The 16,881-nt window shown below is 38.8% G+C and overlaps 2 long non-coding RNA genes and 2 other non-coding genes across 4 annotated transcripts in view; 1 reads left to right on the top strand and 3 right to left on the bottom strand.

Annotated features, from left to right (window-relative positions):
- LOC146492252 (uncharacterized) overlaps positions 1 to 16,881 on the bottom strand; it is a 90,468-nt gene that overhangs the window by 54,212 nt on the left and 19,375 nt on the right. The window lies entirely within an intron of this gene.
- On the bottom strand, positions 1,042 to 1,160 carry LOC146492256 (5S ribosomal RNA). Its single transcript, XR_014872665.1, has one exon. It is a non-coding gene; the product is annotated as a 5S ribosomal RNA (ribosomal RNA).
- On the top strand, positions 1,979 to 2,097 carry LOC146492255 (5S ribosomal RNA). The gene has a single exon (XR_014872617.1). It is a non-coding gene; the product is annotated as a 5S ribosomal RNA (ribosomal RNA).
- On the bottom strand, positions 4,911 to 10,833 carry LOC146492254 (uncharacterized). The gene is made up of 3 exons (XR_014872381.1): positions 10,459 to 10,833; positions 10,132 to 10,231; positions 4,911 to 8,001 (listed from the first exon to the last, which is right to left on the bottom strand). It is a non-coding gene; the product is annotated as an uncharacterized LOC146492254 (long non-coding RNA).

The raw sequence follows: 16,881 nt of genomic DNA, 5'->3' as shown, positions 1-16,881 counted from the left end.
TTCATTATTCCATCCATGATCACTGATGAGAAGTTAATAGGCATTAGCCATATCAATTTAAGACATTGCACAACTTCATATTAAAAGATTTTAATGTGTGTATATACTTTTTAATTTTTCACCATGAGATTGAAGCCCATAATAAGTCATATGAAAATGAAAAGGTGAAGCATTACCTTCACCTTGAGCGATGCGAGAAAACTGTTTGCTCTGTTTTTTGTAAATATGGGCTTTAGGTGGACACTGTGCCTTCTCCATGGTTGACAAGTTACTCAGTACTGTGCCGAGAAATTCCTCTTTCTGTAGAATACTACAGAGTGCTTTCTTTGATTCATAGAATCAATATGTTCTGTATTTCATGCAAATTTGTTCTTTTTTTCGTCTTTTTTTTGCAGACAGCTTGTTGATGCTGCCTCATTTTAAAGTATGATCTGTTTTATTGGAGTCCAGCAGAGGGCAGTGTTTCACTGTCAGTAGATGAATGTGTGAAGCTTCAATTGTGTCTTCAGATTGGATTAGGTTGTAATTTATGTTGTCTGTGCGATACTAAAATTATAATGGGATGTTGAAGCTCTTCTAAGTCCTCACCAGGTTTTGCTCAAATGCTACTGATATAAACTCACAATATATTGGCAGTAAATTATAGAGAGGAGAAAGGAGGAAACAAAAGTCAATTACAAAGTTAATGGGGCTGCTTGGAGCCATAGCAACAGTTTAAATGATAAAGTTACAGATATCAGGGGGAGAAAATAAAATAATATCTGTGGCTCATCAGTAAGGCTCTGCAAAATAGAAAACAGGAGGAAGACTGATATTTACTGAGTAAATATCAGTCTCCACAAAATGTCAGACACATGACACAGAGCTAAACCTCTGCTGGAAAATACACACCAGAAAAGTAGATACAGTGAGATGATTATCAAGTTTTGCACAAAAGCGAAATGCCTTATTTTTATAAGCATTTTAATGACTGTTTTTTCTGATTCTGTTTTCTGTGAGTGAGCAGCGGCGCCCTCTGCAGTTTGTGTGTGGAAGTGCAAAAGCTTACAGCACCTGGTATTCCCAGGCGGTCTCCCATCCAAGTACTGACCAGGCCCGACCCTGCTTAGCTTCCGAGATCAGACGAGATCGGGCGTGTTCAGGGTGGTATGGCCGTAAGCGAGAGAGGAGACGTTCAAAAGGCTTTTTATAGATGATGTAGAAACATTCATCATCTATAACTATTGGTCTTAGTTTACTGTTCTCCGTCACACTGCCCTGCAGTAAATGATCAGTTACACTTTTTAACATTAATTTGATATGTCATAGATAAAACATTATGATTATACAACTACATTAGGCAGCAACACGCTTTTTACAAAGTAATATGTCAATAAAAACATAATGTGACCTGCCATGTCATTTTATGTGACCACACTGTTTTTTCCCCAAAAAATGACATCTGACAATAAAGCCTAATTTGTGCTTTTCAGTATCAAAGAAACGTCGGCTTTCACGATTTATTGCACACTGAAAATGCTTAGCTATGTCTCCAGTAAATCTTTTGTAACTTTGTGTAAACAGAAAAGTTTGTTTTTTTTACTTTCAACCACAGAAATCTTATTTTTTATGACTACAATTAAAAAACAACAAAAACCACAACAACAGAAAATGGGCAATCTGGGCAAAGAGCTACCAGAATGTTGTCTGGGATTTTACACATTTATTTCTTACAATTTAAGTCCAAAAATCGTACTGACAGATTTCTTTCTTTGTCAGAACAGCTTTTCTTTAACACGCAGAAAAACTGTTAAATAAGTGACTTCTTTACACTGACAGAAAGGAGACTTTCACTGGTCCAGACGGCTTAAGATCAAAGTGGGCTGTATATGGTCCGCAATATAAAATGAGTTCGACACCCCTGGTGTAATCTATCTGTAATGCATCAAATCTAAATCTGTAATCATCTATAAAAGGCCTTTTATGCATTCTATTCCTCGCTTACGGCCACACCACCCTGAACACGCCCGATCTCGTCTGATCTCGGAAGCTAAGCAGGGTCAGGCCTGGTCAGTACTTGGATGGGAGACCGCCTGGGAATACCAGGTGCTGTAAGCTTTTGCACTTCCACACACAAACTGCAGAGGGCGCTGCTCACTCAGTGGAGGCAGGTTAAATTAATCTCTTCCACTTGTTAACTGAATTCTTTTTTCCTACCCTTCCCAGATCAGGGAGTACAATCCTAGCTAAGGTCGAGTAGAAAGCAGGCAACTATTAAAATTCTTCTCGATCAATCAGTCAATCAATCAATCAAGCCTTTATTTGTCACATGCAAAGTTTACACCTGCAGTGAAATCAGATTCCCCCCCCGACCAAACATCAAACATCTACTCATACTGGGCTCCTTGTGGGAGGTCAGCATGAGAACAGAAAATGAAAACAATTCCCCTACACAGAGAGCACATACATCTCCACATCACACCATCAGCCATCCTGTCCTGTAGCTATTCATCCAGCGCTGGGCCCAGGCCCGCCGTCTGACCTTGGAGATTAGCGTTCGAAGGCGCCTACTGTGCTAATATTCACTCGTTTTGTACAGATGCTGCCATCTCTTTCCTTCACCTTTTTGCTTCTGTGGTGAAGAAAACCACATTCTCAGACGATAAAGATATGATCGATCACATCTTGAGTCTGAGGGAGTGACTGATCTATTATCACTGATCTGTGACCATAAACATTTTTTTCTGCATTATTGTGTTATCATCTTTCATTTTACCATATTTCGTTGTAATGTTGATGTTTTCTGAGCTAACTTAAGAAATCGTTTCATTATTTTATTTGAACTTTATTTAACCTTTTTATTATTAATTTCTGTCTTGTTTTCTGTTAATTCTGCATTTATTTACATATTTTCCACATATGTATAAATTCCACATATGTATGCATTCAAGTTTCATGAAACTGAGCTGGAGATGAAACAACTAAGAGTTTCATAGGAGTGAGTGGACAAGATTAGAAATGAATGCATCAGAGGGACACCTTAGAGCATTTTGAAAACAGAGTTGGAGAAACAAGGCTGAGATGGTTTGGATAGTGGATATGCTGGGCACAAGATGTTTGCTTTGATTTGGTTTGTCCTAACACAAAACTATTACACAGACACAGTGAACTTTCAGCAAAGCCCTCTTGCACTTGGTAACAATATCAGCTATATGAGTGTGACTTCTATTTTAAACATTTCCAAATTATGAAACTTACTGATGAGTGGTTGGTTGGTTAACCTGCGGTCAGTAGCGCTTTTTGATATGGGCAACCTGGGCGGTTGCCCAGCAATAATGATTACACAGTGAGAAGGTAAGTGAATAGAAGATTTCTGTTGCCATAGCACTTTCTCACACAGGGTCATGTGATTTTTGTTGTTTTCTCTGTTTTCTTTTATTAGCTGACCAGTGGGGTGAAAAGAGGAAGATGGGATAAAAGACATGCTTTGGAAGAGAGACAGAAATTAATAGCACTTATGACTCAATACAGAGAGGTCTATTATACAGGGTGGGTCATTTATATGGATACACCGTAATAACATGGGAATGGTTGGTGATATTAAAGTCCTGTTTGTGGCACATTAGTATATGTGAGGGGGCAAACTCCTCAAGATGGGTGGTGACCATTTAGAAGTCGGCCATCTTGGATACTACTTTTGTTTTTTCAATAGGAAGAGGGTTGTTTACTATTTACTCACAGACATGAGGCAAATGTAAGCCTGACATCTTTATTAGTGAGTGTAACAAAAACAACATTTAGAAAACATGATGATAAACATCCAACTACTGGAGTTATGTAAGAGTATAAATGCAATAGTAGCTGTCAGCAGTTATAAAGGATATTTGACAGAATGGTGGATTTCATCATCATCATCATCGTCAAATATCAATTACCAGCATTTACATTTTGTGCTCGATAATGCAGATTTTTCTGTCCTGGGTGCAGTTTGCACTTTACCATTTCACTCCTGTCCTTTCTGCCAATAAAGATCAAAAAAAGAAAGATTTGTGCTTTAGAGAGTCTCTGCTATCACCACATGAACTGACATCAGCTGATTGTGAGAGAGGGGAGATCTAGAAGTGGTCAGTGACATCCCACTCCAGGAACTCAGTCATATAGTGATGCTGCAGTGCTCATAGAAGCTCAGCCTCGTTAGTACTCACATAAACATGTTTCCTGTGTATAAAGAGCTAACAGAGCTCTTTAAGAGCCAAGTCTGCATTACTGTTGTGATTATTGTGAACACAGTGTTGATCCATTAAAACATCTTTTTACTCTATTAGAGAAATCATTGGGCAGCAGCTCGGTGTTCAGTGTGATCAACAGAAAACATATCACGTGACCTGTTGTTGAATTCAGACCTCATATTTTTTCAACTTTCACACAGCAGGACTGAAGGAAGTTAAATAAGAGGTTATTTATTATTAATGACTGAACACAGGCGGCCAGTTTTCTCACTAATATTATAACGCTAATGTATATCAGAGAGCTACAGTCAGCAGTCTGTTAATAGAATTAAAAGCACATTAAGGACAAAAATGTATCTTTGTGGGAGTCATTTCAAATTGAAAGGCATGGTCATTATTAATGTCACAGGGTGCTTGTGCATAGAAACACATCAACAATCAACAGAGAGCCATTTATTCTTTTTGCTTTGGTGCAAGAAACAGACGCTGAGGGGCAGTCACGTCTCAAGGGACTGCGTTTATACAGGAAGGGTTCATTCATTCTGGTGTGTGCATGGGTGGGGCCCACACTGTTTTTGACCCTGATCTCTGCAGCAGTGGCAGTGAGAGCATTGACTGTGTTACATTAGGCTACATAACTGGAACATCAGATGCCTGCATTTCAAAACATTTATAAGTAATAACTGAAGAAAACACAGCATAGACATTTGGAGCTTTACTTCTTTTGGGGACATCCGTGAAGACTCATCAGTCTGAATATAACTTATAAGCAGCATCGTGACTGCTGCGACAGATTAAGAATATGACACATATATAAAAACGCCAAATGTGTGGGACTCAACAAAACAGCCATTTGAACTGTTACCTGATTAGGGCACGTGGATGATGAGTCAGCAGTCTGAATTTAATTTACATGCAACACCGAGTGACTTACTGAAAGTAAGGTTCAGTTAAACAGATCATCTGTTCTTAAGAATATGAGGAGCTGTATGTACAGGATTTGCTACAAATTTGTACTCATATTCATCACACCTGGTTTTTAAACAAAAAATAATAATTTAGTGTCACTTTGTTTGTGATTCTTGCTCAAGGATACTCTATTTTTCGAACCATAAGGTGCATAAAGCGAAACAAAACAGTCAGATAAGTCAAACTTTACTTAACTCGTTCTTCTTGCTTCTTCCATTTCCGTACCATTGATTCATTAATGTTTAATTCTCTCGCAGCTGCTCTAGTCCCATGTTGTTGCAGTATATTAATGACTAACCTCATATTGTAAGTTTGGTCCGTTTACAGCATCCTGCCATGTGATTACATTTGTCCCTAACCATCGGGAACCCTCAGGTTAACTTTTATCAAGTGGGAAAAAGTTAGCATTTAGCCTCCAGCTTCACTGTGCTAATGTTATGCTAACATAGTTGTGTCACTAGCGATCAGGTAGCACATCATTATATACCAGCAGCCCGTTCTCACTCCCGAGGCGTAACATGCCGACGTTTTGTCACGTCCCGCGGCGTTCCTGAGGAACGCAAAAGGAGACCTTCGGCGTTCTTATGGTACGCGGCGGGTTATGGCCGAAATCCAGTGCAATGACGCTCCCGCGGTAATAGACGTTAGCCCTGTATTCCAGCCCTAAACCTAACCTTATCCCTAGCCCTAACCATAACCTTTTTCCTGACCTTATACATGACTTATGTTAAATAGCGTGTTTCTAAGCGATTTGAAGAAAAAGAGCGAACATGTGTAGATTGAGTCCATACGGTTCTCATATTTCCTCATTTTTCCTAGGTCGTCATTTAGGAACATGGTGGGTAGCCGAAAACGTAATATGTTGACGATTTGTCACCTACCGTAAAATGTTACGCTTTGGGAGTGAGAACGTGCTGATACCAGCTAGCCCAACTTTAGTACCAAGAGTCACTGGTGTTTTGTTTTCTGTCTTCGTTTATGTTGGAAGTGGTAGCAGAGCTGTACGTTTGAATTTTTTCAGAAATCTCTCAGTCACAACATGCTTATGTTTAGGTGGAAACCAGTGAGCTAACTTCCTGCTAACTTCTAACTCCATTAAATTTAATAAATTCTGTTTCCATGGATGCCTGGATGTTAAAGTTAATTGTAACACCTGGTAAAGCAGCAACGCTGATCATTTTATTAAAGATGAAAGAATTTAGACAGTTTTTAACTCTCAGTGATGCTGCAGTGTTAATTTGACTTTGGGACCTGCAGCGACCGAGTTTTGAACCCAGATTACTCTGTGAGGCTCATGACTACGATAACCTAATGCTCCGACAATCCATCAAGCAGTGCGACGTCGTAGCTTACCAAAGTCGCAGTGCAACATTTTTTGACAGATTTCTGAGCGCTGTGTACCACATAAAATCAGTTTGAGGTCAGTAACCACAATCAGAATTCATACATAAGGCGAACTATTGATTTTTGAGAAAATTAAAGGATTTTTAGAGCGCCTTGTAATGCAGAACATGCAGTACTTTGACATACAGAGTGGAGGAACCAGGAAGTGAAGCAGCAAGCTTCTGATTTGTAAACGACCCGCTCTACCTCCTGAGCCTGAGTTTTATTCATCAGCAACAAAATGCTAAAACAAATGGTTCAGAAGCAGCAAATAGTTTTTATTGTGTTTGCTTTTTTTGTGCTGTGTTTGTTTATTGTAATTGAGGACAAAATAAGTACACAGTGGATTCTAATTATACAAGAACCATTAAAACTGCAATTTGTCAATACAACAAAAAAATCATATAAAATATAAAAACACACAGGGCACTGAGCAAAGACAGGTCAATTTGTGAGTCTTGATGTTTGAAGTGTTCAAAGAACATTTTTTTACACATTTACTCTGTGATCAGACAATAAATCATTTATTAGAAGCAAGCTGGATCCCAGAGTTACCAAAATCACCTTTCACATTATTTTAATACATAACTGTACATCTGTATTCTGCAGTCATTGCTATTAATATATCAGTATCGATGATAAAAGAACCAAATAACAAAATTACATGTTTTTTCACTTTGTTTTTTTTCTTATCAGTAACATTTAATACAGTTTTTTTCTACCTGCATTTGTAGTAAAAATCGTTTAACTGTTTTTCATACAATATGAGTGGAAATACAAGTTGAACACTTGCAAAACATGTATGCACTTAAAAGACAGGCTCAAGTAAAAACTTATGATATGGAAGATGTTTCCAGTCACTTCTAGTTAGAGCTGATGCTAAATGTTGCTCTTTTGTTATCTCAGAAATTTATATTTGTGGGTACAGAAGTAGAGTCCATGTTTCCTGTAGTTGCGTTATTGGATTCAAAAGTCTGTATGTGCCTTTCATAGTGCACAGGTAACCTTCCTTCACATTGGACTACAACACTCACGTTACTGTGAAGTGTGCCATTATTATACTGACAGTTTGGTTTCCTGGCTCCATTCTTTAGTTTACATACTAACAGTTTACAACAATACTAAACTTTGCTTTACTCTTTGTAAAGATAGTATTATAAGGTGATCCTTGACCATTACAAATGGCTTTGACCTGTTTGTTATTACTAATGATGAACGTGTTTGTGTCCTTACAACCGTGGTTAACATCGTAGATCCCCTTTTCTTTCATTTCTGTATCACATTTTCCCACACTCATATTAGCATCTACATGTTTTCGTATAAACTCTTCATAACGGGTTTCTTGCTGCGGCCATTTGAGTTGGCGATTAGCTAGTTTTGAGCGTCCAGTGGCAAAGAGCAGCACAAGCAGCAAACAGGCAAACAGGATCCTCATTGTTTCCTGGAGAAAGAAATACAGGAACATTTTCCAGATTAAGAATTTAAAGCAGCAAAAATATTGTCACTGGTCGAAATAATCATTTGATCTCCTGCTGAATTTGTAATTTTGCTCCCTTACAAAGAAGTGAACAGTCTCTAAAATGTATGGTAGTTTGAGTTTAATGGAGAAAGACAGAACAACCAAAATCCAGGACAAAAAAACATTACATGAAGGTTTTTAATTGATTTGCATGTTATTGATTGAACTAAGTATTTGATCCCCTATAACCAAACCAGAATTCTTGCACACAGATTGGATGGCAGTTAATCAGTTACAGATACTCCTGATCTCAGTTTATTTTGTGTGAAAAACACACCTGTCCACAGCATCAGTTTCTTCCATTCCAACTTCTACACCATCATGGCGAGACCAAAGAGCACTCAAAGGACTTTTTACTGAGGTCTACAGGGACAATACAAGATCATCGACCTTCTTCAGGTCTACAGTCCCCCTGCAACATCTTCCTTTGTTGTGGTGTTCGTGTTGCATATGAACGACATCACAGACATTTGGCCACTTTGCTGTAATGATCACACGCACATTAGGTGGTACTTGATTGCAATGGAAAATGAGTTGAGTCACATCAAGCTGATCTGAGTATGTACTAATGGACTATAAGGTCACAGAGTGGTTTAGTCAGTCTCCAGACCTCACAGTCACACAGTCAAGAAACTTAAAGGATTTAGAGAGTTTCTGTAAAGAGGAGTGGCCTAACATCTGTAAACCAAGAGATGTGAGTACTTTTTTTAATGACCATCTCTTGGCCAGACAAAATATGTAAACATATTCGGTGACCCTTTAAAGTCACATACTGAGACCAAAAGCACGACTCCGTTTTTCTCTTCTCTTGCTTCCTACATATTAAGAGCCACTTTTCACTGATTTACGACCATCACGTAATTTTTCGCAGCTCTCGAAACTTCTATTTTGAAACTGAAACACCCTAAAAAGTGGAAGCATGCTTCTGCACACCCGAGGTGCACGCGCAGCGCAGACCCCCCTCTGCATGTCCGCCGGAGGTGGCTGACTTGAGCAGAAGACGCAGAACATGCAAGAAAGGAAACGACAGAAGCAAAGTTGACCTGAGCTGGAAATAAAACAAGAGTCAGCAGAGCGACTTTTGAGAGGAGATCAGGACCTGATTATTTTTCTAACTGACGGCTACACACAGCTCTGCTGGACAGGTAATTACCCCTGTTTGGTTTAATATTTGAGTTCAAACAGTGTAACTATGAAGCTAAGACAAATACAGATCATATATTTACAGATCATACTGTGATGTTCCAGTCGGGTTGATGTTTGTGCATCTTCACTGTAAAGACTGCAGGTTAGTGTCTGTGTCTGTGAAACACACCTTCAGTCTAATATTGTCACCATTATGCCATGTGTACTCTACCTACTCTTGAAAACGGTGTGCACATCTACTTTGCTATTTACGGTTATGTGTGTGTACGTTAGGAATTCCTGTTGCTCTGAGGTACATCTAGCAAACCCCAATCATTTACCACTAATAACAACCATTTTACTTTATTAATACAAACATATCACATGAATTTTGTATTCAATTTAATTCAGCTTTTTAAATAATTGCATTATAAAATCAATCAAAATTAATATAACAGCTTCCAACAATTCAGTATCAAAACCAGTCTAAGTTTTGCTGCAGGAAATAACTTTTGGAAAAATAATATTGTGGAATTTGATACTTGATAAAAGTTTGGAGTAGAGTTTTTAAATAATTTTAAATAATCTTGGTAGTTTTGTTTGTTTGTTTGTGTATGTTGTTTTGTTGTTGTTTTTAATAGATGAATTTATGATGTGGACCTAAAGGCATTAAGAGTTCTCTACTTACAACCACACATTGAACCGTACATAGGTAAATGGCTGACTGCAGTTAGGTAATAGTATGTGTGTCTTAGTTATCACAACAAAATATTATCTTCATACATGTCACAGCTGTGTTAGCACTGATATTTATAATACATGTGATCATAAATAGACATCACTTTTGCTAAATGTAATTATATATTAGAAATTTATCAAGATTGAATTCACACTTTTCCAAATGAGGATATATACCTTATTTTTTACCTCACTGATCAGTGTTTGGTTGGTTAACTGCAGGTGTTCAGGCACGAGTCCGTCGTCTGGAAGAGCAGGTGGTGAAGATGACTTCAGTGAATCAAATGCCCTGAAAGTGGAATTAAAGTTAAACTTGATTTGTACATGAATCAATGAAGACAGGCCTCTGTCTCGACATGCAGTAATTGCAATACTTATGCATTATTTGCATCCTCACAGAACCCAGATGATGCCAGCATGTTTTGAAGCCCATGTCTGGATAGTGAATGTGAGTATAAGTGTGGCAGGAGAGTAAGTTTCTTTCTTGGAAGTATGCAAAAGCCAACGAGTTCTTACCGAATGAGAAGTGAAGCCTGGAGATGAGCAGAGATCAAGTCAAGTGCAGTTCAGACTCGCTGTTATTAAATTCTACCTGAGCAGGTTATAGTTCACCTCAGTCACAGAAGAACAAATAACATTTGGTTCTGGGAGCTTCAGTTTTTATACATTGCTGTAGCGCCGCCTTAAGCTATCATTTACATCAATACCTACATCACTAGCCCAGCAGTTCTAAGAAACTTCTCCGTTTGTGGTTCAAAACCTAATGTGACACCAATGACCACAACAGCATGCAGCTGCAGGTTGTCATTCACACCTGGCTTAATGGTAAAGAGGCATATTTGCAGGCAGCTGTTTGAAATTATTTTATGTAAATAAAACAAATGTGTCTAAAAATAGGTAAACAATCAGAATATTTTTTTTAAATACCGAAAATGCATTTGGCTTAGTTTTTGTTAACTTGGGTGTAATATGTCATGTGTTTGCACTCTTTGTCAAAATGCAAGCTATTAAATTCCAAGACTTGGTGAAGCTTAAAACAGCGCAAATAATGTATAAAGTAAGAAATAAATTGCTTCCAAAAGAAATCTGTAAATTGTTCATAGAAAGAGAAGGTGGGTATAACTTAAGAGGGAAATGGAATTTAAAAATACAAAGTGCTAGAACAACTTTAAGAACGATGTCTATCTCAATTGCAGGAGTTAAATTATGGAGCAGTCTAACAGAAGAAATAAAAGACAGTAAAAACATAAAACAGTTTAAAGTAAAATATAAAAACCTAATTTTAAATAAGTATAACAATGAAGAAAACGGGGTTAACCCAGGACGGTAATGTTGCTGGTAATGGTGTTGTGGTTCTTTTTTGGGGGTTTTGTTTTGTTTTGGTTGTTTGTTTTTCCATAATTTGTGTATCTGCAAATATGCACCTTCTGTATTTTTCATATGAAAGAAACTATACTGTGGTGGGGCTTGCTAATTTCTTGTTTTTGATTTATGTATGTTTTGTTTTGTTTTGTTTTGCTTTACTTTTGTTTCATATGTTGTTTGTTTAATTTAAGACTAAAAAAAATTTTTAAATGAATGAGAGGTAAAACTTGAGGGACAAATAAGTAAATACTTCTACCTACTCCTTTTCAAACAAATAATGATTGTGAAGGCTCATGTTTGAAATGTTTGAAATAAAAAATGAACTGAACTGAACTGTTGTTGTTCAGCTGAAGTCTTCTTCCACACAACATGATGAGTGCCGCCTGCTCCAATCAGAGACAATGTAAAATGCAGCACTGTTAAAACAATGAGATTAACGCTGCATTAAAATGAGCATTTAGCACATAGAGATGATTAAACAGTTTAAATTGAGTTAATTATTTATAAGGCAGTTGCTACACATTAGAGCTCTGAAACGTCAGATTGGACACATTCAAATGTTAAAGCTTTCTCTCTCACAGACTAACAGAAGAGACGTGGTGGAATGGTGCAAAGTTTAAGAGTAAAGACAGAAAATAAAAAGAGAATTCAGATATGGCTCCAGTCTGGGACAGATTGGGTCTAAAGCACAAGTTACCATGGCAATATACCCCAGTAAAAAGCAAATCACCTTTGTAGGACATAAAACCCAGAGCTAACCCTAAAGTTACCTGGTTAAGACCAGTGTTGGGACTAACGCGTTATTAAGTAACGCGTTACAGTAACTACGTTATTATTGTGGTAACGAGCACGGTAACTAGTTATTATGCCAAAATCAGGAACGCGTTAGTCGTTACTGGGATTTAGATAGGGTCGTTACTCGTTACTTCGTGTGGTGGCTATTGCGGAGCTTCCACAGATTCTGTAACATTAGCAAGTGGTGGAGGCAGCAGGTGGAGGACGCAGAAGGAAAAGAGACCCGAGGCTGCCGCCGGTCCAAGTGTAAACTGAACTTCAGGTAAGAAGTTATGACCTGCAGTCTATCTGGGTCAGATATAAACCAAGTTTAGGTGGAGTTTATTTTCGTTATTCTGACTTTTTCCGTACTGCGTACTAGCTAGCATGACGGAGTTTCTATACAGCTGGGTGGGTGCTATGAAGTTAATGATGTTGAACTTTATTTTGTTCATAAGTTATTAGAGTTGCCAACCGTCCCGTCTGGTATTCAGAGAAAATATTACGCGTTTCTTATTGAGGTGAAAAGGAACAGTTTGTCCCGTAATTCAGCTACAATGAAAAAGACACAAAGCTGGATTTATTCTGTCTTTGCTGCACAGCTGCCTCTTCTTCTTTCATTCTCCCCCCTCCCTCTCCCGTTTCTACTTCAATCATGAAAACTGATCAATGATCAGCTGATCGGCTCTCTTGTTTGTTTATCACCCACTTTGCACCAGAAAGAGGAAACCAGCCGATGTCGCGCTAAACAATAGCAGCACGTTTAAGCTTGATCAGCTGTTGTTAGAATTTATTTAATATTAATTTCTAGTATCAGCTGATGTTTGCTGGAGCCACAGCTGCAAAAAAGCTGCTGGTCATGATGTCGGTTTGGTTATCTGGTGAGATGGAAACATGAAGATGAAACCAGGAGATGTCCTTACTGAATCATCAGAGCTGAACAGGTGATGGAGAAACAGGTTTACCTTTTAGGTGACATAAATGAGTTGAAGGGAAGTTATGAACTGTTTCTGAGAGACAGATAACCCCAGGATCCTTTTTAGGTAGCTGACAGCTGGTAACTGTGCAGGTGCGGATCTAGCAAAGTTTTGCCAGGGGCGCCAGGTAGGGCATTAACAGGGAGAGGTGGGCACAAAGAAATACTTTTCTTTCTTATTCTCATTTAAAATGTCTAGCTTTTAAAAAATAATTATCTGAATCTTACAACAAAGGATTGATAGATTGATGCATATATACCATCAAAACAGTGAACATCACTGTCACAACAGCGTTTGTTTTCATTCAAAGGCTTTATGATTTTTCCTATAATGGTGGGCCAGTCTCTAGTCAAAATGTCCGGGCCGATTTTTTGTCCCCGTCCAGCCCTGTATGCAGCTCATCTGCAGTCTGGTGTTACCTACATCTTCCTATTCAGAAGGCAGAATTTCCGAGTTCCGAGTACAATCAAAGCACCACGACTGCAGTTTTTTGTGTTGGATGTAAAAGGCGCACATGACGCTGTGACGTAGGCTAGAATCATGGCAGCAGTCAATGACGGTCCAGGCGTGGGATTTCTCTCGTGGAAATATGTAATATCTTTTCCTTTCTATTGGTAGGTGGCACAGTGCACTTGTGGCAAGTAAGCAAGCTAGAAGACTGGCAAAGTTATGGAAGCAACACATTAACAAGAGAATTCTGAGTAAAACCAAAGTTACTTTCCCTAGTAACTTCAAGTTACTCGTTACTTTGAAAGTAACGAGTAACTTGAAGTAACTGAGTTACTTTTGATAGAAGTAACTAGTAATGTAACTAAGTTACTATTTTAAAGTAACTTACCCAACACTGGTTAAGACAAAATTGTGCTTCATTTTTTGTGACTATTTACATTGTAGATTCTCACTGAAGGGATCAGAACTATGAATGACACATATATGGAATGATGTAGCAAACCAAAATGTTAAAAATAACTCAAAACATGTTATATGTTAGATTCTTCAAAACAGCCACCCTTTGTTGTGATTATTGCTTTGCACACTCTTGATCTTCATGAGGTTTTCCAAGAGTCTTGATGGAGTTCCCAAAGGTGCTGAGCACTTGTTGACTCTATTGCCTTCACTCTGTGGTCCATCTCATCCCAAACCATCTCAATATGGTTTAGGTCAGGTGACTGTGGAGGCCGGGCCATCTGCCTCAGCACTCCATCACTCTCCTTCTTGGTCAGATAGCTCCTACACAGCCTGGCGGTGTCTTTGGGGTCATTGTCCTGTTGAGAAAAAAAAAGACGGTGGTCCAACTAAACGCAAACTGGTTGGGATGGCATGTTGCTGCAGGATGATGTGGTAGCCATGCTGGTTCGGTGTGCCTTCAGTTTTGAATAAATCCACAACAGTGTCACCAGCAAAGCACCCCCACACCATCACACCTCCCCCTCCATGCTTCATGGTGGGAACCATGCATGTAGAGACCATCAGTTCACCTTCTCTGTATCAGTCAAAGACATGGCAGGTGGAATCAAAGATCTCAAATTTGGACCCATCAGACCAAAGCATGGATGTCTACCGGTCTAATGTCCATTCCTTGTGTTTCTTGGTCCAAACAAATCTCTTCTGCTTGTTTGTCTTCCTTAATAGTTTTTTCTTAGCTATTTGGCCTTAAAGGCCTGATTCACACAGTCTCCTCTGAACAGTTGATGTAGAGATGTGTCTGCTACTGTTTATTGGTCAGATGAACACACTGCTTCTGCTTCAATCTTAATGTTTATTCCCTGTTCACTTTCTTTAGGTGGAGAATGTTTGTCCTACCAGCTTCTTGGTTTTCCCAGTGCTAATCTGGAGGCGGAGCTGCTGGCACCAGTCATCAAAGTCCTCAGTCAGTCTTCTGTACTTCCTGTCGTCCCCATTTACCAGTAATTACTGAATCATCAGAGAACTTTTGCAGGAATCATTTATCAAAAGTGTAGGAGAAGTCTATTGTTTATATTGTGATAGAAATGGAGTCAGAACTGTTCCCTGTGACGTACCTATACTGCAGAATTCCCATTCAGACACATAATTATGGGCACTTGTATATTGAGGGTGGTTGGTAATAGTGATGGGATTTCCGGCTCTTTTTAGAGAACCGGCTCTTTCGGCTCCAAACCGGCTCTTCAGGTTGTTTTGTTGCTTTAATTTATTTATTATTAACAATAATATAAAATTATGCACAAAAGGAATTACTAATGTAAAAAAAAGTGGTTTTATTTATATATGTTTATATATAAATATTTACGGTGGCCCCTAGAGACAAAGCACGTACAAACTTGTAACTACCACACACCAAATCCGGTCATTGGTACTTCCTGGCTTGTGTACCCACTAGGCAACGAAAGCTTAACACTGCGCCCAGCATCCTGGAGCACTGCTGTTGTGTATTGTACGTGATTTGAAGTTTGTATGTGCTTTGTCTCTAGGGGCCACCGTAAATATACTTTTATTTATTCACTCCACATAAAATGTAATAAATAAATCATATAATACAAAAACCAACTATTCACATTTCAACTTTTAACTATTTAAATTTTCAGCTTTTTCCTTTTAAACAAATTTAAAGTGAAACAACACAAAACACTGCAAACCACAACACAATTAAATATAAATTAAAATATGAAAACAAAAAGAAGATGCACATCCTCTGTCATATGGACCTGCATGAATAAACTTTCTGAATCCTTTATCATCTGCAACTGAAAATAGTTGTGGATGATTACTATACCTTTCTAATGTGACGTTGTTGTCCCTGGCTCTCTCTCTCTCTCCCTCCTGCTCTGTTCCTGTGCTACTGAGTGTAACTACCGCCCCTCCCCCCTCTGCCCAGCACAAAGCACAAGGCTCACGTGCGAAGTGAAGTGGAAAAAAGTGCGAGAGAGAGGGTGAGGGAAAAAAAAAAAAACACGGCTCCCAATAAGGAGCCGGCTCACGTCGTTCACTTCAAAGATCTGACTCTAAGAGCCGTTTCGTTCACGAACAACACATCACTAGTTGGTAAGACTCACCAGGATCCATGTGGTGATGGTCCACACCTGTGTAACCCAGCCTGTCCTTCAGGATTGTCGGTATAATGGTGTTAAAAGCACTGGAGAAATCAAAGGACATGATTCTCACAGTGCTCCAAACAATTTCCAGGCGAGGGATTGATGTCAGAGGTGGATGACAGCATCATCTACCCTAATGTTGGTGTAGTAGGTGAACTGAAAGGGGTTCAGCAGTGAGCTCACCTGGGGCCGAAGATCAGCAAGGACCAGCTCTCCAGGGTCTCCATCAGATGTGATGTCAGAGCCTCCAGCCTGTAGCTGTTGTTCATTTACATCTGCCTAATTGATCATTTATCCTCAGCACACTTTTCAGTTCCCTTGGCTGAAACTGGACAACATGTAAAGTCTGAATTCAAATTCTGCTGCACTGTTAAGAAAATCATAGCAATCCTCATAGCACAGTCACAGCACCCTGATTTACGAATAAATTCTTTACAAATCCTACCATGTGAATTCATGGATTTTTTTTCACATTCTGTCTCTCACAGTTGAAGTGTACCTCTGGTGCAAATTACTGACCTCTGTCATCATTTTAAGTGGGGGAACTTGCACAATCGGTGGCTGACTAAATACTTTTTTGCCCCACTGTAAATAGGAACACCCACATCTCTACTTCTTCTATTTTCCATTTCACACTTACAAAAAAGTTTCCCTGCGTAGGTGTGGAGACAAATAAATGTCAATTTAATACTTCAGACAGGCCCCAGAGCAAGTCTGAACAATTAGTCGACTTAAAATCAAAATTGCAATTT

This window comes from Neolamprologus multifasciatus, chromosome 23, assembly GCF_963576455.1.
Source record: "Neolamprologus multifasciatus chromosome 23, fNeoMul1.2, whole genome shotgun sequence".
NCBI lineage: Eukaryota > Metazoa > Chordata > Actinopteri > Cichliformes > Cichlidae > Neolamprologus > Neolamprologus multifasciatus.
This window is presented reverse-complemented; position numbering and strand designations above follow the sequence as displayed.